Below are 22,526 nucleotides of genomic sequence, written 5' to 3' on the forward strand. Positions count from 1 at the left end.
TGAGGACTTCCAAAAAAAAAAAAAAAAAGCAAACTGATGTGGATATATGGAGAACTGGACTTAAGACAGGAAAAATGCGAAAGTGAAAGATTTGCCCATCCCTGATTTGGCATCCCAGTGAGAAAGGTGGAAATGAAACATAATACAAAGCATAAAGGCACTGATAACATGATCCTAAGCATGCTCACTCCTAAGTAAGTCCTGTTTAGTTCAATGAGACATGTCTCCCCCCCCCCCCAGTAAGTATGCTTAGGATTGCAGCCTAACTAAACAAATCAATAGTTGTTTTGCAATGCAAGCCATCAGCACGTTAGTGTACCAGGTGGTTTGAAGTGACCGATAATCATTGTCTTTTCTCGTAGCATCTGGCTCCGTCTCCCAGGTTGACACATTCTTTCAGCAGCAAATCAAGCATAATAATAATAAAAAAATGAATAAAATCCCCAAGGGTGAAAATGCTTCAAAAATCTTGAAAATCATACCTACTTTTGTTTGTAATGTGTGAAATTATTACAAGTATGTTCACCAGGAAGACTATTGATGGATGACTCACAATTTAGCTAAATTCAATAAGCTACACACTGTGCGTAACCCAGTGGGCGAGCCATACATTTTATATTTCAAGTATCGAGTGTTTGCCAAAAACAGTATTTTTAAAAAGTGGGAAAGGAGCTCATGAATAGGATAAGACTACCCACAGGCAGCTCCTACTTCTCCTCTGGCCACTTACATGGGATTTCGTGGTACTGCTGGAGCATTTGAGGAAAAAAGAGTGCTTACCACAGCAACCCTGCTACACCAGTGCTTTCCCAGAGGCTTTGTGCTGCCTTTAAGTATACACGCCCAGTACTTAATGGAAACCTTTAAAAGACTTGTGCTTCAAGGCCAAAATGCACAACAAACATTTCCTCCCAACGGGGTCACTCTTTAACTGTTCTTAAAGGTAGTCTCCATGCCATCGCCATGCATTAACAGCACTTTTCTCAAGCAAAATGTTAATGATGTGAAAGGGCCACAAAACTACAGTAAGAGAGTGAAAGAGGCGGAAGATCATCCTCTAGGATGTGGGCTCTTTTGAGAGAGGTGTGACAAAAGAGGCGGCTGAATGAAAAGCAGCCCCAATATTAGAGAGTACCTTCATAACACAATTCAAAATTCTCTCCTGACCGTAGAAAGTTCCTTTGGAGGGGATAATTGAAGGAGGGGAAAGTGCCCAGCATTGATGCCATCATCTTGAGAACATGCCCCACTCTTTAAGTTGCGATGGCAGCATAAAAATGATGCAGAGAACCAGGAGTGAGGCGTATGGAATAGCATAGCCACGGGGCACATAGCCACAGCAGAAACCAGTTATTTCAAATAAATTCTTAGCCATCTTGGAGTAGAAAATTATTATTATTAATAATAATAATAATAATAATAATAATGTATACCTCTCCCATCTGGCTGGGTTTCGCCAGCCACTCTGGGTGGCTCCCAACAGAATATTAAAAACACGATAAAACATCAAACATTAAAAATTCCCTAAACAGGGCTGCCTTCAGATGTCTTCTAAAAGTCAGATAGTTGTTTATTTCCTTGACATCTGATGGGAGTACACAATAGATAAAGCTGAATAAATAAAACAGGTAATGGTCACAGCATCAAAGCCCAATTCTGTTTTTCAGATGTATGTGGGACCGTGTTCCTCATTTCTTATCCCTCCAGATATTGTGATCCAGTTTCTAGAGCTAAGCTTGCCTAAGGAGTGGCACTGTTGCTGCTTCTGACACTGCTGTAGCAATGCTTGTTCCCTTTTCATCTCTGGGAAGGACAGTTGGGCTATATATGAGCATTCGTAGTTTTGAAGGGTGCAGCCTAGTCATAGCATTGAACAAGCCTTTGGGCTTCCCAAGAGCTCTGGCCAATGTGTGCCAGTCAAATGAACCACTTGATCCTACGTCTTTGTTTCTTTGTTTTTACAGGAATATAATCCAGTTTTAAGCATACACGTCAGTATCTGGTACTACTAAAACTAAAGCCAACCTATATCTACACATTGGCCAATTAGTCTTCTGTAGTGATGGGGAGGAATTTGATTCAGTTTGCATTTAAAGGTGAATCGATCAATTCACAGTTTGTGAAACACAGCCATCTTTCAAAAATCTGCACTTATCTGAATTTTGCAATACAGTCCTCCAACCAACCAATGTTTCCCAAAAAGTCATATATTAGGGGAACGTGTGCATAAAAGTGAAGAAATTGGTGAAAATAACATTTAAAACATACATAAATTATATAAGGGAAAATTGCTTGCAAAAAAAACTGCATTAAAAAAAAATCTGATTGTTAGGAGCCATTCACACCAAAATTGACAGATGCTCCCATCCCTAATTTTGTTTGTCTGAATTTGTCAGCCTTTAAGGTGCCACAGGACTCTTAGGTTTGTTTGTTTTTGCTCCATTGCTTACAAGCAAAAATTATAGCTGCGGATAAAAACAGCAGCCATTCTCCCTTAATTTAAGCATGTTCCCTAGCAGCCAATTTGAGTGAAACAGCACCAATTCGAGTCAAGTAGTTAGACTTGCACATCACTATTTTAATATGCAGCCAACACAGTTGGGAAAAACAGTCGATGTGTTTGTGCAATAATCTTCTGAAGATTAAGGAATAGGAAGACTTATTTGGCCATTCACCTTAATCATACAACGGCTTGTCCTAATGTTAATGTTATTTCCAAAGAACTGCACTGCCTTGTTACCTGGGCATCATGTTAGAAATAGTGTTTATCATCACAGCTCAATATTTGTCAAGGGGGTGGTTGATTTAATAATATCCAGCACAAGAGTACTCCAAGGTATCCATTAGTTTGATTGAATGCTGTATTTGTGTAAGCAAGCCAAGCATTCAGCACTTTGGCAAAAGTCACTTGGAAAGGGAGAGATTCAATGCATGAATGTTTCACTAGTTAGTGAATTTCCATTGAAACTTTAATGGAAATGCTTGTAAATATACTCCCCCAAACCCACATTGTGTGCCATTTCCCAAAACAGGGATGGGTGTAAAGCTGCTGTTTAACCAGGAAAGGCGGGGGGGGGGATCGATTAGCCAGATCATTTAACATACTAAAACAATTATGGCATAATTATAAGGAACATAATTATATACTCTTGATGCCTTTAATTGTGTCATCCTCACTAACTAACATTAAAAACTCAATCAAAACAAATTAAGCATTAAAATTTAAATCAGAAGTTAATGGAAAAAACGGTTTTTCAAAATGAAATAATTATAACTCTGAATTCCACCTGTTAACAGGAAACCTACTTAACTTGGTTTCTTTTTCCTTTGTTTTTCTGCAGTCTCATACAGGTGAACCATCTCCCAGTGAGAATGTTAAGCAAGTTAAATAAATAAAAAATCAAAGTCACACACTCTTTCCTGTCCCATGCACTTTTTATACTTCTATGAACTTGTGGAGACATTTCTTTCAATCTCCTTTTCTAATCCAATAGATATGGCAAGGAGGTCCCTCCTATGTCTGATCAGAAAAACCATGTGAAATTTGAGCATCAGCACTGCTAGCTTTTCAGAAGAAGAAGAGTTTGGATTTGATATCCCGACTTTCACTCCCTTTAAGGAGTCTCAAAGCGGCTAACATTCTCCTTTCCCTTCCTCCCCCACAACAAACACTCTGTGAGGTGAGTGGGGCTGAGAGACTTCAAAGAAGTGTGACTGGCCCAAGGTCACCCAGCAGCTGCATGTGGAGGAGCGGAGACGCGAACCCGGTTCCCCAGATTAGGAGACTACCGCCCTTAACCACTACACCACACTGGCTCTCAGCCCCAACTGTGAAGGTTCTCCTCCTCTCCTATTGTTATCAAGAGCAATTCCAGCCTCTGCACAAAGCTGTGGTCACGGGGCCCTACCAGAGCCCTTCTGCCTCTGCGGGAGGGGGGCAATTCCAGGCAGGCAAGCCAACTCTAGGGACTGAGGTGTCTTTGGTCCCCTGAATATTTGTTGGAAGGGGACTGGGCTCCCTCACTGTTGAGCGGGCCTGGCGCCCATCACGTGTGTGGAACATTTCGCAAGTAGCAGTTTCAGTGGGTGGCTCCTCCAGAGCCCGCAGCCCCCTTTAGACGATGCAATGGCGTGCGTCCATCTCACGCATGACACGCGTGGCACCAGGGGCGTAGCTAGCTGCTCCAGCACCTGGAGTGGCGGGGGCGGGGTGAATTGCCCACAGGGGCAGGGGGGTGAGCCGCACATGGGGGGTGGCGCAGAGATCTGCCCATGGAGTCCGCCTGGCGGGCACAAGCCCCGCGCTGCCGTTTCGGGCAGCACAGGGCCCCGAGACACGTGGCTCAGGCGTACTGCAGGCCAGGCCCCACAGTAATGCCACCATTTTGTCACCCCCTCAGGGATGACACCCGGGGCAGACCGCACACCCCGCACACCTCCCTCCCTATGCCCCCGCGTGGCATGCAGCACACACGACATCACACGCCACGCACACGTGACACACGCTGAACCCTTTCAATCTTAGGGGCAACCTCGCACCTCTGGTTCCAGAGGTTCCTGGCTTTATGTGATTTTGCCTATATGCATGATGGCCAGGAACCTAACCCCCATTAACATGCACGTTACCTCTACTGTAAAGTTCGCAACCTCCAATGATTTCTGCCCCCCAACCCATGTTTCATTTGGTGTGTTATGTAGCTTTGGTTTTCTTTTTGCCTACTCTCGAGTTCTTGAAAGGAAATGGGCTGGGCAGCGATGCAAATGAAGAAGCTACGATAATTATTTGGGCCTTACTCACTTTCAGTGAATAAGCTGGAGATATCTTTGTTTCCTTGAAATTGTTGTTATTGTTGCTGCTGCTGCTGCTGCTGCTGTCGTTTTGAGCCAGGCTAAAACAGCATTGTCCTTGGAAGTATCCAAATGCCTGGATGTGAAATAAATGCATACCATTATACTTCCTTTTTTACCTCACGCTCACGGATGGAAGCGACCTGTCGCCAGTTGTGGAGGCAGGAATCTTGCCTGGCTGCTGAAGGTCAAAATTAAGTCAAAACGGGAGGAGGGGGGAGAAAGGGGGAGGGCAAGTATAAATAAATAAATAAACAAACCCATTTCACTGTGAAAGGAGTGATTACCAGGCTGCTGATTACGAGTGGGCAAATGACGCGTAGAGTCACAAAGGTACAGTAGCTGTGGCAATTGTGGGGAATTAACTGGGGTGCTTTGGTGCACTCTTTGGAACAGGAATGACTCGCAGAATGGCTTGCAGCGATGTGAAAATTATTGCCATCCTTTTCACAGGAGCACTTTACTTGATTTCCTTCCCTTTCGCCTCCCCACCAAAGGAAGCTGCCGAGCCATCAGGTGAATTCACCATTTATTACCTACCTGCCAAACAGATGTGGCAGGTAGGCAGGCTGTGAAGAAACGGTCAAAAGGACAAAACTGCTCTTTTTTGATGATGTGAGGAATACACCTTTCCCTCCTGGCGTTTTGATGTTAAAAATTGTGTTTCTATTGCCAGCCCTCTTTTACAGAAACATTTTTTTAAAAATATATATAAAATGGAGTGGATTTGGAAGGAATACCGCAATATGTACTTACTGTATGCTTTTGGAAGAAAATATTTAGACCAAAGAAACATTCCACATTTCCCTTAGAAAAATAAAAGCTTTTAAAGGCCATTTGGAAGCCTACAAATAACTCATGCAACTCCTTGTAAAAAGCTTTTAGAATTGTTAAAGCTCGAACCCCAGTCACTCCTTCCAACTCGGGTATTCAAGAAGAAATTCAGTCAGCTGTGGTCTCCAGAAAATAACTTCTTACATAAATTTATTCCCAGTAGATTGACATCTTCAGCAGCTTTACAGCCAATTGTTAGATTAAATGGCAAGAAACACAAATCTGGCAAAGTGGGCTGCAGCAAACTAAAACTCATGGCAAAAAATATTAGCCTTTCAGAGGCCAGAGAGCTCTCCAATATTTTTCATACACTGGACTAACACAGCTACCCTTTGGGATGCAAACTAGGAACATATGAGTCCTGCAGGATCATACCACACACCTCCCTAGCTCAGTGACCTATTTCAGACTGGACAAGATAAAGTATTTCTTCCCACAGCAAATAGTTAAACTATGAAATTTGCTCCCACAAGAGGCAGTTATTGCCACCAACATAGATGGCTTTAAAATAAGGTAAAGGTAAAGGGACCCCTGACCATTAGGTCCAGTCATGACCGACACTGGGGTTGCGGCGCTCATCTCTCTTTATTGGCCGAGGGAGCCGGCATACAGCTTCCGGGTCATGTGGCCAGCATGACTAACCCGCTTCTGGTGAACCAGAGCAGCGCACGGAAACACTGTTTAGCTTTCCGCCAGAGCGGTACCTATTTAACTACTTGCACTTTGACGTGCTTTCGAACTGCTAGGTGGGCAGAAGCAGGGACCGAGCAACGGGAGCTCACCCCGACACGGGGATTCGAACCGCCAACCTTCTGATCAGCAAGTCCTAGGCTCTGTGGTTTAACCCACAGCACCACTCGCGTCCCGGCTTTAAAATAAGATTAGACAAAGTCATGCCCTCCTAGCGATGCAGCAATAAAACTGCTAGCATATTTGCAAAGCCAAACAGGGTCTGGTATGGTTTCAAATTGGATGGAGGACCACATGTTGAGATTCTTGCGTTACATGGGATTGCAATATTTTTTAAAAAAATTGGGAAACGATATACAATGAACTGAAAAAAATGTTTAAAATAACATTTGTTAAAAAAACCAGAAGTTTTTTTGTTAGGTATTTTAGGACAAGAGCTGCTGAAAGAAAAACGAACATTATTTATGTATGCTACAATAGCAGCAAGAATTCTAATAGCACAAAACTGGAAGACTGGAGAAGTACCATCTAAAGAACAATGGCAAGAAAAACTGATGAACTACGCAGAGTTAGCAAAGTTAATGGACAAACTGTGAGAAAAGGACAATGGGACTTTGAAAAAGAATGGGAACCTTTTACAATATATTTGCAGGGGGGGGACATGGACTCGCTGGCAGGATTTAAATAAACATTTACAACTTTATTTACATAAAACAAGAAAGATAACAATATGATAACATAGTATTATATACAAACAGCAGAATGTATCATTTGATGTAATAAACCAGAAATGGAAGCTGAGGGAAGTCAACGGGGAGGGGGTGAATTGAAAAATGAATGTTTAGTATTGATATTGGAAATTTGTTTTGAAAATGTAAAATCAATAAAAGAAATTAACAACAACAAAAAGGAGATTCCTGCATTACAGGAAGTTAGACTAGCTGACCCTTGTGGTCCCTCCCACCTTTTCTGATTCTATGGAGGATAAGGCTATCAATGACTATATAGCAATAACAGCTATATTCGACTTCCATAGTCAGGGCAGTATGCTTCTCAATACCACTGGAAACCGCAAGAGAGGAAACTGCTCTTGTGTGCATGTCCTGCTTGCCGGACTCCCAGGGGCATCTGGTTGGCCAGCATGAGAATAGGGAAATGGACTAGTGTACCTCCCAAGTGCCCTGGGAAAAGGGGAAATCCCATTTTTTCACATGAGATCTTGGTAGCCATTTTGGGTGCCGCAATCTCTCATGCTCTTACGCTGCACCCTGAAAAGCGTTTTTTCAGGGCGAGAGCAAGGTGCAGGTCATGTGACTCACCCAGGAGCATTTCCTGGAAGATGTGCGTCCCAATTTGGGACTTGAAAATGTTGGATGTTCTGGACTAGATGGGCCACTGGCATGATCCAGCAGAGCTTTTCTTATGGCCTCCATACAAAAACATGAAGTTAATACAGTGGTACCTCGGGTTAAGTACTTAATTCTTTCCGGAGGTCCGTTCATAACCTGAAACTTTCATTAACCGTTCATTAACCTGAAGCACCACTTTAGCTAATGGGGCCTCCTGCTGCTGCCGCGCCTCCAGAGCCCGATTTCTGTTCTTATCCTGAAGCAAAGTTGTTAACCTGAAGCACTATTTCTGGGTTAGCAGAGTCTGTAACCTGAAGCGTATGTAACCCGAGGTACCACTGTAAATCAGATCTTCATTCCTTGTCCAAATGAAGTGGAAAGTCTGCAATATGAAGGCACTGCTAGCAGGCCAAGAGTGGGGAGTGCTCTTGTGCTCAAGTCCTGCTTGTGCATTTCCCACTTGCATGTGGTCGGCCACTGTGAGAACAGGATGCTGGACTAGATGGGTCACTGGCCTCATCTGGCAGCTCTTTTTTCATATTAAATTTTCAATAATTTAACATCCAAATTAATTACTTATTCATCCCTCCTAGACTTCCCCCCACCCCCTGGTTTCCAATTTCTCCCCTTTGTCACCATACACAATTCATTCAGTTACAAGTCCATTGATAACCCTAATTCACAATACTTCATAGATGCTACATCAATCCTGCTCAGGCTTTTAAGTCTTTACAGTGGACCTTAAAATATTCTATAAATTTGATCCAGTCTTGTATAAACTTTTTTTCATCTTGGTCCCAGATTTTCACAGTTATCTTTACCATTTCGGCATAGTCTGTCATCTTAGTTATCCATTCCTCCTCTGTTGGTACTTTCTCTTCTTTCCATTTCTGGGCAAGTAACATCCTGGTGGCTGTAGTTGCATATATAAATAGTCTTTTAACATTTCTTGGTATGCGTTCACCTGTTATTCCTAATAAAAAGGCCAATGATTTTTTAACAAAGGTTATCTTCAACATTTTCTTCAATTCATTATAAATCATTTCCCAGATCCAGCAGCTCTTATGGAGGTGCACGCAAGTCCCCTATGCCATGTAATGGCCCCGTGTGTTGAGTATCTGTGTGTTTGCAGGGGCTGAGGGACAACGGGGCTCTGCTATTTGCAGAGGGGTTCCCTCCACGAATGGCTCTGTGCCCACCATACTGGAGCCTGCTAGTTGTACAAACATGACTGGCTATTTTTCATGCTAAATGGGTGTGTGTGTGTGGATATTATCTTTAATATATTTTTCAGTCTGTGAACACGTTGACTGCCAGAAACTGTCTCCAAGGTCACCATTTTTACATGCATTTCGACACAATCAACGTGCAATAAAACATATTTTGCTTTGGAAAACTAACATAATAATTCAGTGGATCTGAAAAAAAGACTTTTAAAATCTCTGAATCCGTACTCTCAATATTGATGCATACCACTTAATGAATAATACATTTTATCATCCTGCATCAAGGCTTTACGGGAACCAGGTACTTATGTAAGCGGAAAAGCAGATTCGGATCCTATATAAGCACCTTATGTAATGCTGTCAATGGCGACTAGCTACAGTGGCTATATGCTGCCTTCACAGTTGGAGGCTGTATCCTTCTCAGTTCCTGGAAACGACTCAGGTCCTGCTTGCAGGCTTCCCATGGACCACTAGTTGTCTGGATGCTCCTTGTCTGATCCAGCAAGACTTTCTTTAAGCTCCCCAGCAGAGACCTGGATGCACTCCTCCATCTCTCTAAATATTTTTGCGCTTGATGTTGCAAAGTAATTTGATTGATGTTATACAAGTCTTGCAAGTCTGTGCTAATACTCAAGCCCAGATATTTTGCTTTAGAGCAGAGTCTTATTTGTTAACCAGTTAGCATCCTGAATTTTATCAAAACCTCAAGATTTAGAGGAAGCACTTCAATTTTGTAACACTGACTTTGCACCCAGCTACTTTTGCATATTTCTGCAGGAACTTTTCTAATTCCTCCATTCGTCAAAAAAACTGCCATATCATCAGCACACATACTTTTAGTTCTGTTTGTCCTATGTGAAATCTTATTCTGCTATCTGGTGCTTTCTGCCAAAAGCTCTAAGGACTGTCTAAACCATGGGTAGGTAACCTAAGGCCCGGGGGCCAGATCAGGCTCAATCGCCTTCTAAATCCGGCCTGCGGACGGTCTGGGAATCAGTGTGTTTTTACATGAGTAGAATGTGTCCTTTTATTTAAAATGCATCTCTGGGTTATTTGTGGGGCCTGCCTGGTGTTTTTACATGAGTAGAATGTGTGCTTTTATTTAAAATGAAACTCTGGGTTATTTGTGAGGCATAGGAATTTGTTCATTCCATGCCCCCATTATAGTCCGGCCCACCACATGGTCTGAGGGACAGTGGAGCAGTCCCATGCTGAAAAAGTTTGCTGACCCCTGGTGTAAACAATACTTCTGGCAAGGCCACGCTTGTCTTGCACCCCTCAGCAAATGAAAAGCTGGGAAACCTGATGTTTGGCATTTAGGCACGAGACTTGTAAGTAATATTGACCCATTCACAGAAGTTAGTCCCAAAGCAATAACATGGCATACAGTCCTTTAAGAGGGGCCATTTTAACCTGTCAGACACCTTCTCAGTGTCCAAAAACACACACAGTTTACAGTTATTTTTTCTGTTGTAATCTGCTATGTCCATCAGTGTTCCTAGATTTACCTTTAAAAAAACTGGATTGAACTTTGTGGATATTATTTAATGCACATTGAATCCATATTAATAGGAATTATTTTATTTACTCTGTTCATTAGAACTGCCATAAAGATTTTATAGTCAAAATTCAATAAGTGTCTGTATGGTGCTACATCTCCTTGGTCTTTTCCTTTAGTATATATATTTATATTATAACTATATATCAAATTATTTCCCCAATTCTTGAGGTATATGGTTTAGAGTACATACTTCATTTAGAGCTGCTGTTATTGCGTCTTGGATAATATTTATAAATTACTTATTGTACTCTGTGATTAAACCATCTGATCCCGGTGGCTCTCCTATCTTTAATTATTTGATGGTCTGCTGCATTTTAGTACAACTTGCACTTTGGTCCAGCCATAACTTATCTACTTCATTTAAGGTTTGAATTTCAGTTTATGCTACATATTCTTTAATGTCCTTCCCCTCCGGATTTTGTGTTTTATAGGGGTTTTTCTTTTAGTACTCTATGAATTAAATTTACTATTTCCTTACTATCAGTTATTCTCGATCTATCTAGCCAAAGTGGATGGAACAATGTATGTAAATTTTACCTTTGTACAGTATGCTAATTTCTACATCTACTCATGCATCCTTCTCTATTCTCTACCCAGGCAAGCAAGAGGCATTATCAGAATTCAAGGACACATTCCAGCTGGGCAAAAACACTCCAGGAAAATGAGAAGCAGAGCTAGCGAGGAGTGTGACAGGGAGAGAGGCGGTGTGGTTAGGGATGAGATGTGGCCTGAAGAAAGTCACCAGTGCCAAAGAGAAAGTTCTGGAAGGACACATTTCCCCCCTGGGCCTGAGGTTCCCCACCCCAGAGCTACCAAAGGATAAGCCATGAGTGGAGAGGAGTTGTTGGCACTGTTCTCCTCCCCAGACACACATAAACCTGCCCATCCCATTTGCTTTAAGCATTGGGATGGGCACTCCTTGCAGCAGAAGCAATTGAGCTGGAGCTGAACCCCTTTATTATTATTATTATTATTATTATTATTATTATTATTATTATACCCTGCCCTTCCCCAGCCACTCTGGGTGGCTTCCAGCAAAATATAAAAAATAATAACATGTCAAACATTTAAAACTTCCTGCTCACCAAATGTTGATGAAGTTCTTCTATCATAAATACTGTATAAGCAATAAAGCAGAAAGCAAATAGCAGAAAATAATGAGAGGGTCATCTTATACAGTTGCAGAAGATACAGAAGGTCAAAGGATGTTTCTTAAGTGCAACAGAGGCCACAAACAGGATACAGCTCCAAGCTGTTCAGTCCTAAGTAACATCGGTGTTCAGTAAGCTTGTAACTTGCACACATTCAACTTTACACACTTGGCAAAATATAAAAAAATAAAGGGGGGGCAGACGTCCCAGGGAAAAAGACTTTGGCAATCCCACCTGCCGTTGCGCCGAATATGTTTCGACTATGTGATTTTGGTGGGATCCCTGGAATATAACCCCCACATAAGCTGAGAGATACCTGCATTGACATCACAACCAAATAGGTCTTATTTATAGAGAAGAACAGAATATTATGCAGCATTTATAATACAGCTGCTGGCTGATCATTCATTTGTTAATGGTTAGGAGACAGTGTCTGGATAGCAGCAGAGATTCTCTCTGTGTTTTTTGAATGAGATACCCAACAAAGGAAAGCGAGAGTGAGAGAGCACACACAGAAACAGCAGCCTGGAAGTTGGAATGGGCAGAGAAAGAGAGTTGGCAATTCTGACTAGAGTTAGCTGAAAGCGGGAGTGCCCACACAGACCCTCACACAGTCCCAGACAGCAGGCCATTTTCTTCCACCTGTAGTCAGACTGTTACTATTTTTCAGGAGGCATTCAACTGCATACCAGCAAATTTAGGTATGTACAACATATATCCGATGCTGTACACAACTTCCATGCAAAGAAACGAATGCGCAGTAAACAGTGGACATTGCATAACTTCTGCACAGGCTTTGTGCAATCAAATCAGGATGAATGCTCAACATACAGGAAGCGATTAAAGGTTTGGTAAGTAGCATGACAAATATCAGGGGGTCGTGGCAAGATGGCAGTAAATACAATTGTACTATGCCCTTTTTGGCACAGAAAATTATGTAGCCTATTTAGCTCTGGTGTGTTCTTAGAAACCTGCAGAAGCCAAGGCCAGGAAAGCTGAGCTTTTTCCTAAATGTGCAATTTGGTACTTTGAATCAGTTTTTCATTTGATGCTGGGCTAATGAACCCGTAACGCTTTAATCTCTACTGCTCTGTCCATTTCCGAACATGTGCCATAAGCTATGTATTTTTGTCTTCTAGGTTGTTAACAACTGTTACAAAAATATTATTGTCAGGCAATCCTTTATTCTTTGCATTAATCCCATCCCCTGTAATATCAAGGAGTGTATTGTCTGCAGAGCAATCATAAATCAGTGGTGCCATAAACTATTTTATTGCATTTTAACCTCTTTGAGCTTTTTTAAGTTTAAGATGGTGGGAGTTTTCCATCCTCATCTCTTTCTAGTTCTTTCCAAGCAAGCGAGAATAAGGAATCACTCGGATTTGCTATCACTGAACTGTAGCATCACAGAACTTTAAAAACATTAAACATGTTAATTTAATTAAAACAAAATTGTTTGCATTAGTCAGTGTTAGCTTTCTTAAACCTCTGTCTGTTGGCAACACCCAGACAGGATCATTGGCCACCCCATACATAGGGAAGCATAATTTAGTGGGAGGGAATATCCTAGACAAATGTCTACTCCGTGGTTTATGAGGGCATGCAATGCTATCCACAGCTAAACCCCTGAAAACTGGGAGATTGACAAAGGGGCCCAAACGTGAGGAGTATTCATTAAAAGATGCAAATAGCCAGAATCTGTGCTGTTTTGTTTCAGTCTCCTTTATCCGGTTGAAAACAGGAAAGCCTTCTGTCATGCAGACTCAGAGCTTCTCAGGGCCCAATAAAGGTTGGTGGCATTTTCAATCTATGTTTGTTTTCCTTCTTCTAATCACACATCCCAAATCTGCCACAAAACTCCACAACCTTTTACAAGTGTAATAACTAACTTGTATCACCCCATGACTTTTTTCAACCAATTTTTGTAAAAGCTTAGAAAACAGTGTGCATAACACAGATGGCTTACAAATATATCCCATATATTGTAGAGATGATTTTCTATGTGAGTAATCTTAAGAACTAAAAAAAAAATCCCATACATATTTGCAGATTGTATCTACTGACCTAACAATATCTGCTGATTTAGTAAAACACACCTCTGTTTCATGTATCACAGTGAGCAAGACGAAAACTCCAGTGAGAATATGTGGGGTTTGAAGGAGTGGCGGCTAGCTTTCCCTTTCCCATGTGAGGATGGGAAAGTACTAACTAACAGAAAAAACTCAGTAAGAGCTGAGAAGAAAGGCTACCACAAGTGGGAGCTGTAGCTACCATCTCATGCTGGTAAGCCAACTGTGGTGAGCTTCTATGGAAGGTCATTTTGGAATAATGATCCCACCCCTGCCCAACTTGTATACTATCATTTTATTTCTGTGTTAGGCATTATTGTGTCTCCTGCTTCATTTTAAGCTGTTCGGTTAGGTTAGCTTATTTGTGTATTGCTTTATATAATGTTGTGGATTTATTTTCTGTATTTATGGACATTAGGGTTATTTTTAATTCTTATTTTTTAAAAAAAAAATGTTATATTTACTGTTCATTTTATATGTTGTGAAAAAATTGGGCACAATTTTCTACAAAAAGTGGCATGCAAATAAAGAGATTAAGAAGAGGAATGGGACCTTATACCAAACAGACTATTTCTCTATCTAGCCCTATATTGTTGTCACCTCCTGTTGTCACCAAAGGTTTGTTACTTGGGGCCCTTCTGAGCCCACTGCTGCACATACAATATTTAAGAAGAAGGAGAAGAAGAATTTGGATTTGATATCCTGCCTTTCACTCCCTTTAAGGAGTCTCAAAGCGGCTAACATTCTCCTTTCCCTTCCTCCCCCACAACAAACACTCTGTGAGGTGAGTGGGGCTGAGAGACTTCAAAGAAGTGTGACTGGCCCAAGGTCACCCAGCAGCTGCATGTGGAGGAGCGGAGACGCGAACCCGGTTCCCCAGATTAGGAGACTGCCGCCCTTAACCACTACACCACACTGGCTTTAGGAGGTTAAACTAAGAACAGCTGTTCATTAGGAAAGTCCAATTTCACACTAATGTACTTTCAGTCTGTGAATGGCACCCATCTCTTCCCTAACGCCATCAGTCTCTTGCCTAATCATTGTCCTGAAACCTCTTTGCTTTTTCTGTGTCTGTCCACGGTTTGAGGGTAGAATCAGGTAAGCCAACTGAGTTGAGACAATATCTTGTTGCTGCCTGTCATTCTGGAATAACATCAAGTATCTATTGTTATCGTATGTAGTGATCCTCTTCGAAACTCTGTGGTGCAGCTCATGCAAACCTAGCAAAAGACCTCTAGGGTGGCTGTCACTAGGACCACATTACACCAGCGCTGCGAGATCCTGCAGCACTGCTCAAGAAGGTCCCCACCCCACCAGAATCTCCCAACATTTCTTTATTCATGTATAGCTTCAAGTAATGTATTTAAGCCATGAACAGTAAAAATCAATACATGAAATACAAGTTAAACACAAAATAGCTTAAAATACAGATCATGCATTCTAATTATAATATATGCAAATGCTCCACATGCCCCATTGTGTTCCATTTAACCCACTGATTGAACTTGACGATATAATGGTATACATCTAGACATTCTCACAGTAGACTCCTGACCTCATACCCATTCTGTGTTGGGATTATTATTTCTAGCTCTCTGTTTCGGGAAAGGCTGTTCTGGAGCTGCGCCACCTCCTCTTTCAGAGCAAGGGGGCACTGTCCTTGGCTGCTGTGGTGAATTCTCCTCCTCCCTCCCACCGTTGGCCCAAGAGGCCACTGGGGCAGCCACACCCATGTTTAGAGACTTTATTTTGGTTAAGAAGACGAGTGAAACACACTGAGAAGGTATAGCAACGTTTGATCTCCACCAGGTGACCTGTTTATTCAGTATTTACCCTGATGTCCTTCTGCAAGTGGAAGTTCTTCTGCAGAATGCTTTTCTTCTAGAAAAAAAAGGTTCCAGTACTGCGTACCCTTGAGTACCCCCAGAAAAAGGCACCCCTTTGAGAGAATGAGACAAAAATATTGTTATTTACTTATTTGTTTCATTACACATCTATATCTATATATCTCTATAGATAGATAGATGACTGGTAGATAGATAGATGATAGATAGATAGATAGATAGATAGATAGATAGATAGATAGATAGATATTCCCCTTTAAAAACAAAAAACAAAGAAAACAAAAAGGGGGGTAAACAAGAAAGGAAAAAAGAAAAGAAAAATAGCAATAGCAATAGGAATAACAGTAAGGTGAAATAAGAAAGGACAGCCTGTTCTTAAACAAGGCCCTCCATGCCAGCTGAGACCCAGGACCAATCGGTTGGAAGACAGATGGTCCAAGTTACCCCAAACAAACACCTATACAGTGGTACCTTTGGTTATGAACTTAATTCATTCCGGAGGTCCATTCTTAAGCTGAAACCGTTCTTATCCTGAGCCGTGCTTTTCCTAATGGGGCTTCCCGCTGCGTGCACGCCTCCAGCACGCAATTCCCATTCGCATCCTGGGGCAAAGTTCGCAACCAAGAACAGCTACTTCCAGGTTAGCAGAGCTCGTAACCTGAAGCGTTCGTAACTAGAGGTACCACTGTATAGGCTTCTTTCTGTAATCTTTCCCCCACTCTTTAGTTCAAATCTAACTCTAATCCACCTATTCCCCCACCCATCACACTTTATGTCAATGCAACACAATAGGTTTGATAGACACAGTGAGAGACACAGGACAACCCAGACAGGCTGGCAGGGAATTAACCTATAAAGTAGACAAACAGAATGGCTAGTTTAAAAGCAATTAAACTAAACATGAGGGGGTTGGGAAACCGCAGCAAAAGAAACCGTATCACCTCGTATGTAAACACCATGAAATCACACATTGCCTTCCTACAAGAAACACACAATCTACCTGACAGTAAGAGCTGTTCGACAGTGGAATTTGCTGCCAAGGAGTGTGGTGGAGTCTCCTTCTTTGGAGGTCTTTAAGCAGAGGCTTGACAACCATATGTCAGGAGTGCTCTGATGGTGTTTCCTGCTTGGCAGGGGGTTGGACTCGATGGCCCTTGTGGTCTCTTCCAACTCTATGATTCTATGATTCTATGATTCTACCCAAAGGAAGCAAACTCCTGAGCGAACCCCACTTCAGTCAACAATGGGTTGCACCTGGCTCAAGAAAGGCCCAAAGAGTAGCTATGATATTCAGTAGAGACCTGAATTTCAAAGCCATAACAGTGTGAAAAGACAAGAGGGAGATACAATTTTGCTAAAGGGATGCTAGATGACAAAACTAAACTGACCATTGGTTCCATATATGCTCCAAACTCAAAACAACTAGAGTTCATCCAGAAAACACTAATTAAATTCCTCTCCTTCTCCAAAGGGGAAGCAATCTTGGGAAATGATCTCAGCCTAAACATGAGAGGCACTGTGACGTTAACATATATGAGAGAGTGCTGGAGGGGAAATAGTTAAATAGGTTACACAGACAGGACCCAGGGGGGTGGAGTCAGTGGGACTATAAAACCCGTTCTGGGAGGAGTTCGTTGGGAGTTGTTGGTGGGTTTTAGTGGGTTGGCTGTTTGGGAAAGGCAGTTGGTAACAGAGAGACAGTTAGGGCAGTGGGTTTTTGAGTATGGGGAGGTAAAAGAGATAGAGAGAGGAAAATAAGACTAAGAAAGTAAAGAGCAACAACATTTGGAATGCCGTAAAAGTTTGTTTGTGTCTGAAATAAAATACACTCTTCTTTATTAATTGAGAACCTGACTGAGACTGAAGTGATTTTACCAGGGAGGACCTGGTTGGTGGCAGCGGATTAGTGGTGTACGAGACGACCGGGGGCTCCATATGAATGCCACAGGCACAACCGGGGGCTCCATACGAATGTCACAGAAACCCACCCTACAATCCCATGGGCAACTTTCCTCTGAAGGAAACCCCAAACAATTAGGTACTCTTATAAATCATTAAAAATGCTTTAAAAAACATACGGTGTGAAGAAAACCCAAGAGACACCAGCCACACATTACAATCCAGGCACCACAGCATATTGTCCAGACTCGACAGCATTCTGCTCCCACAAGGCCTGATCCCCCTGGTTGAATCAATGAACATAGGTAACATTAAAATCACAGACCATGCCCCAGTAGAAGCTACTCTTAAAATAGGAGAAGAAACATGAACCACCCCATCATGGTTCTTCAGTCCCATCCTAACCACAAATAAACTAATTAGAGAGAGTCTCACAAAAACTCTCCAAAACCATTTCAAAGAAAATGATGTAGACAATATAACAACCCCCTCCTTTGGGACACCATGAAAGCTGTCACCAGGGAAGCTTGCGTAAAAGAGAAAGCACAGCTTAAAAAACAAACCTCCTCAAAAATTAGCAAAATAGAACAAGACATCATGGCCCTCTCATCACACTACAAACAAACAGGAGCCAAAAGACTCCTTAAATTTATAGAACAAAAAAGGAGGGAACTCAACTCACTAGAAATCAACAAAACAATGATCAACATCCTATACGCAAAACAGCGCTTCTACGAGTATGGAGGGAAAAACTCCAGACTATTAGCAAACAGGTGTAGGGAAAAAAACACTCAAAACAAGAATTCAATGAATCACCAAAAAAAACCAAGCAACATAACATTCTCCTCCAAAGAAATAACCTCAGAATTTGCAGAATTGTATTCCAACCTATACACCTAGAGATGGGGAGGCCTGGGGAAAAACTGGAAATCCCCCCCCCCATTTTTTACCAAAGCTTTTTGGGGGGGACTGGGGGGTAGTTTGATATAGTTTGAATATTCTACACACTTTTTTTTTCAATTTTCCGGGGGGGGGTGGTAGCTTTGGGGGGAAATGAAAAAAAACTGTTTTTTTTTAAAAAGAATTCTGGGTTTTTCCCAGGCCTTCCCATCTCTATATACACCTCACCGAAATTCTGGAGAGGCTGCACCTCCACAGGCCCATACCTCCACATGTGGTGGGAATGTACCAGAATCCAACTCTTCTGGACATCAGTCATACAAGAAATATGCAAATTAACTAAGCAGGTATTAGAAGTCACCCCACTCAATAACAATGCACACCCTACTCAATAAGAATGCCCAAAATAACAATGCCCACTCACATTATAAGGAGCTCATAACCCACCTACTCTCAGCAGCCAGAAGCATCATAGCCAGGCACTGGAGAGACCTGTCAGGAGTAAACATGGACCTATGGTATCAAACAGTATGGGAAACAGCCTTACTAGAAAAGCTAACCAATAAACTGAAACTGACATGGGGACAAATAGAAGAAGACGCCTTCACTCCGGTACGGGTCCTCTTAATCACAAACACAGCCCAACAAGACAACAACAAGAATCCACCGACAGCAAATGAATCAATATGGCTAACCTGATCCAAAAATCCACCCTCTCACACACATAAACAAATCTCACTACAGCCAATCAAAGGCAACCAACCAAACCCTAGGCCACTCGCAACTTCTCTCATCACCAAGGAAATATAACAAGTGAACAGAAAGAGAACCCACACAAGTGACGCTGACACAAAACCCCACACATACACTAAGTAGAAGAATAGAAGCATTCAGAGCAAAGTCATTTCCAAAGGATGGCTATGCTTTGGGTCTCATACTGCTTCAGTAAGTGCAAATTAGATAGCTTCTCCTTTAAAAGCACACCGAGAATCAAATTTCCTCCTCATCCGCAAGCACTATTAACAGAATTGTGCATATATGTCAGTAGTCAACAGTGTTTATCAGGGCTGTAGCTTTTCCCTTAGGTCATTTGCACCACTTGGAGATTCCTTGAAGACACACACAGACCTGACAGCCTCAGCTGTTCTCACACCAGAAATGAAGAGTGAGCAATTTCCCATCTGTGTTCTATCCCTGCTGTTTAAAAATTCAAATAGCAGAGAGGAGGAAACAAACCAAAATATGCTTCTTAGGAATTTCAAATTTGCCATTGACATTTGGAGGTTTCCCTCCAGCTCAGGCATAGGCAAACTCAGCCCTCAAAATGTTTTGGGACTACAACTCCCATCACCCCTAGCTAACAGGACCAGTGGTCAGGGATGATGGGAATTGTAGTCTCAAAACATCTGGAGGGCCAAGTTTGCCTATGCCTGCTCCAGCTATTCCCTTGTCATACACCAACCTGTCTTTAGCACTGGTGATCTGCTTTCAGCCACTTCTGATGGATACTCCACTAGCCAGAGTTCTTCACTAACTCCATTCCTGTAAGCTTCACATGTCTTTTCCCTTTTGTACACAGTGGTACCTCTAGTTACAAACGCCTCAGGTTACAAACGCTTCAGGTTACAAACTCTGCTAACCTGGAAGAGTTACCTCAAGTTGAGAACTTTGCACCTGGATGAGAACGGAAATTGTGTGCCGGTGGCGTAGTGGCAGCAAAAGGCCCCATTAGTGAAAGCACGCCTCTAGTTAAGAACAGTTTCAGGTTAAGAACAGACCTCCAGAACGAATTAAGTTTGTAACTAGAGGTATCACTGTATTCTGTTTGCATCACTTTGCCTCCAAAAGGTTCACTTCCTGGTATCTCTAGGTGGGTCTGAAAAAAGTCCCTTGCCTGAAGTCCTAGAGAGCTGTTGCCACTTTCTATTGAGAATTCATCCTCATCCTCCAGTCTAAAGCAACCTCCCCGAGTCTGCTGTCTTCCAGATGTTTTGGACTACAACATCCATCAGCCCCAGTCAGCATGGCCAAAGGGCAGGGATGATGGGAGTTGTAGTCCAGCAAGTTCTGGAAGGCATCAGGTTGGGAAAGTCTGCAGTATAGGGACAGTACTGAACTAGACGGATTAATGGCCTGAATGTAACCATACACCTAATGATATGTATTGTATTACACTACCTACTCAGTCCTGAGCTTGTAGCTAAAGAGAATATTGCATTGGGTTAAGGCAAGGTAGGGGCAGGTGGGTTCACTGACTTTAAAACCCAATCAAAAGTTTCACTTTACTTATGTTGTCACCCTAGCACATCACCCGTTTCATTACTGCATCTAATTTGGTTGATATCACAACATTATTACATTGATCACTGTTTCAACTTAGCCTAATTTAATTGATAGAATTCTGTGTCCTTGCTATTATAAGAGACAATTAGCTCTCATTAGTTTACATTTCACTCATTTTCTGCTGACTGATTGCACTACATACTGATACTTGCTAATATCAATATGCAATGCAATCAGTCAGAGGGAAATGTTGGTACAGTATCTCTACAAACTATCACACTTATCATTCTGATTGTCTGCAAAGTACCAATATTTGCCTACAATTTAATAGTTTCATAATGCAATATTTGGTATTAATAATCATCATCTGAAGGTCACATCCTTAATCACATTTGCACTGAGCAAAAATTAACTAATGAAGATTACAACGTATTAATAAATTGCAGATGGTACCTCTCTATTTTCCAACATAACCATCAAATAACAGAAATGGGAGCTGTGATCTGACTTAAAGACTTTTTTGCTTCCCTCTTCCTATTTATTCAGTCTTCATTCTGGGTTCTAAGTGCTTTTCTTTTTTTTTTTTAATCCTTTTGTTAAGGTCCTGCAGTAACCATATGGAGAGCTTTAGCAGAGCAAGAACATGCAGCTGATGCTTTGTATTAGAGGTGAAGAGGTGACTTGAATTGTGCTACTGTTAATTTGCCCTTTAAGCAGCTACAGCAGGGAGTCTATAATGGCAAGAAGCCGTGCAAGGAGATTTGCCTATCAGATTATTATGTCAGAAATACTAAAGATTGAAGGCAATGGAAGGGCAAATAGCTTTTGGTAACCAATTTAACATAATCCACTGAGCTTTCAAGGACACCCATTTGTAAATATGTTGTAAGTTTACTCAGATAAAATGCATTCATACCTACATTTCTCCCCAGTATTTTTATGCCAGTGGAGACAAGATGCTTTTGGTCCTTCATTGCGTATGTCTCTGTCTGTCTGTCTGTCTCTGTGTTTAATGATGCTGTTAACTCCTCTGTGCCATGCCAGAGACTATTTAAAGAACTGTCATGGCAAAATACACCCCAGTTGTATTGTTTTTAGCAGTCCGTCCCACAACGACAAACATATTTCTCTCAACCCTCACAGCTGGTTTCCTGAAAAACCATAGAAGAGAAACATTTAGTATTGGGAACATGAAATAAATAGATGTCGGTTTGAGATTGAAACACGCAGATTCAAAATAAGCGCGCGCACACACACACACCCCAAAAGTACAAATTAGGTTTGTGACAGGACGTTTGAATGCCACAGTTGCTAAAGTAATCTATGTCTGAAGCAGGGCTTCCCTCAACCGGGCTAAGCCTTTAGACAGAAAAACTAATTGCTGCAAACACTAATTTCCTAGTCCCTTTTGTCTCCTATAGTAGGCACCTCTGGATGCAGAAGGTACCCAATTAGCAGAATTCATGGGCCTGATTGTGTATTGTGGGGCAAGTGTGTGAATAGTATAAACAGTGCTGATTACTATTCCACTGTAATGGCTGGAATTTTTTTTTTTGATTGCTTAATAAGGCCATCTATTCTACATCAGTCTCTGGCAAAGCTGCTGGGGAAATCAGTTAGGTCACTTTTTCTGGTCATACTAGCAGGAGAAGCCTTGTGATGCTAACAGATGACTAAAGACATAATTACAGGCTATTTAATCACATCTGTTTCCCCACTTAACATTGTTTGCTCAAGTTAGATGTAGTTTTTTTAAAAAAAAACATCAAAAGGACAATAATGGCAAACAGACTCAAAAAATTACTCTTGCATGGTTAGAACTCTACGGCTCGTTATAATTACAGAAAACAGAGTTTACAGTGATTTTAAAAG

The 22,526-nt window shown here is 41.7% G+C and overlaps 1 long non-coding RNA gene across 2 annotated transcripts in view; it reads left to right on the forward strand.

Annotated features, from left to right (window-relative positions):
• Positions 1–21,325, forward strand: part of LOC308462586 — a 57,414-nt gene extending 36,089 nt beyond the window's left edge. The window contains exons 2-5 of one of the 2 annotated variants that reach the window (XR_013979220.1): positions 12,330–12,510; positions 13,377–13,448; positions 13,776–13,942; positions 21,256–21,325. This is a non-coding gene — a long non-coding RNA (uncharacterized lncRNA). Of the gene's footprint in view, positions 1–12,329; positions 12,511–13,376; positions 13,449–13,775; positions 14,052–21,255 lie in introns of those variants that run through there. The other variant, XR_013979221.1, reaches the window with a different exon arrangement.
• The last annotated feature ends 1,201 nt before the right edge of the window (positions 21,326–22,526 follow it).

This window comes from Podarcis pityusensis (genome assembly GCF_964106645.2).
Source record: "Podarcis pityusensis genome assembly, chromosome: 1".
Classification (NCBI taxonomy): Eukaryota; Metazoa; Chordata; class Lepidosauria; order Squamata; family Lacertidae; genus Podarcis; species Podarcis pityusensis.